Here is a 2,140-nt window from a genome sequence, read left to right on the forward strand (position 1 = left end):
GTTGCGTTCGTCGCTCTCTCACTTTCTCACACTCGCGCACACGCAATAAAAGGACACTTCCGTAAAAAGGAGAACAACTTTATACACAGAAATATTATATACAACAAGAGTACAGCATTCATTAATATTCGTAACCGAATATGACACGCGTCTTTCCAGACCGAAAGCCCCCGGAAAACCACCACAACTACTTCGTTTAACAAAACCCCCTCGTTGTTAGGGAGAACGCCTTGCAGCTAATGTCTCGCCAAGCATCCAGCGCGAACATAACACCGAGCGTCCAGCGCGAACGTAACAATATATATTGTATGTATCGTAGGAACAATATTGAGACACAAAGGGGAATATGTAAAAGCTTATGCAATTTCTCTCTGTTTCTCTCTCTCCACTGAATCCAAAAATTACATCCAGAAATGAAGATATTTATTACAGAATTAATGATTTTAAAAGATAAAATCGCTAAAGACGCAGAAAAAGAAAAGCATCTATTTTTACTTAATTACTTACTTTTATCATTTGCTTTTATTTGCACATATATTTACTTAATTACTTACTTTTATTATTTGCTTTTCTATCCTTTGATGGAATTCTAGTATCTTCAACTACATCTAACATTTTGCGATATAGGTGCTTATCTTTTTCTGCATTTTTAGCAATTTTATCCTTTAAGCTCATTAATTCTGTAGTAAATATCTTCATTTCTGGATGTAATTTTTGAATTCAGTGGAGAGAGAGGAAGAGATCGCATAAGCTTTTGCATATTCCCCTTTGTGTCTCAATATTGTTCCTATGATACGCATAATATATGTATATACACACATATTTGAATTTTCTACATATAAAATATAAATCAAGAATATATAAAACTTATTTTAAAAAAGATTGTAACGCGGTCACCTCGCTCGACGCTTGGATCGGCTCGTCGGTCTTATTGCTAGCGGGCTTATGATTACGGCGGGTATCGCAGGCGCGGACTTATGACTAACCGGACTTATTACTAACAGGCTTATAATTACGGCGCGGTATTTACATGCACTTATAGCTACTGTCAGGTTAGGCGGCTAGGTATTGCCGGCAGGCCCGAGTGTCACGTCGAGCTCCGCCTGCAACGGAAACCGGAAGGTTATTATATATATATCTATTTACATTATATATTATATATACAGGAACGGCTCTGCCGTTACAAGATTAAACAGTAAATAAAAAGAAGATTAGGATTTTTGCAATACCTTTCCTAAGTAGTGCTTTAACATTTTATAGTTGGCACCTTCATGTTTCACATTTTCTAAAGCTGCATCATAGGTTTCTGTTTTAATCAACGCAGCTGCCAAATTATTATAAACTTTTATACGATCCTCTAATAAAATCTGCAATTTAGTATCACTAACTAATTTTTCCTCCTCATTTTGATTCAAATTTGAACTACTTTTTGTCGATGACAGATATTCTAATGTTCTCCGATAACAATATATTGCAAAAGGCAGCTCTATCCAAATAAACCATCAATTTCCATGTTTTCCATTGTTTTAAAAAATAAGTTCAACCATTATATCAAAAAAAGTTAAATAGATTAACAATAAGTCTTGTCCCTAGAGAATTTAGTCTAAGAAAATAAATAATGTTCCTTTATTATATAATTTATAAAGAAAATTATTACCTTATTTCTCTTCTTTGATTAATGCTTAACATTTCTATTTCAGGCTCTAACTCTGACGCTTTCAATTCAACTGTATATAATGTAATATTTTTGATAGAATTCCCAAGATTTGTTTTGCTATATTAACAAAAATTTGCAACTCATTGTTTAGACATTTGTAAGTGACCTAAAAATATTAATTACGCATTAAATACATTTATATATAAAATATAAATAAACATTCACATTTTCAGAACCAGAAGTAGCGAGTAATTCCAGATCCGCAAAATGTTTATATACACTATAGAAGTGCTTCGATATGATTTTATCATCCCAGTCAGCCACGTCTGTTCTAACAGATATTGCCAAGTGCTTGCTACAAATTATTGTCAGCAAAAAGGCTACAAATTTGGTACAAGAGTTGTTGTTACCGATTAAACTGACAGATTGCCGGCAAGAACCAAGCAAAGCTTGCTAACATAACTAGACAGCAAATTGGCGGCA

General features: G+C 33.7%; 1 pseudogene; it reads right to left on the reverse strand.

The window, feature by feature from the left end:
• Positions 1-2,140, reverse strand: part of LOC115234057 — an 8,621-nt pseudogene that overhangs the window by 4,846 nt on the left and 1,635 nt on the right.

This window comes from Formica exsecta, unplaced genomic scaffold (genome assembly GCF_003651465.1).
Source record: "Formica exsecta isolate Colony F162 unplaced genomic scaffold, ASM365146v1 scaffold1057, whole genome shotgun sequence".
NCBI classification, from domain to species: domain Eukaryota; kingdom Metazoa; phylum Arthropoda; class Insecta; order Hymenoptera; family Formicidae; genus Formica; species Formica exsecta.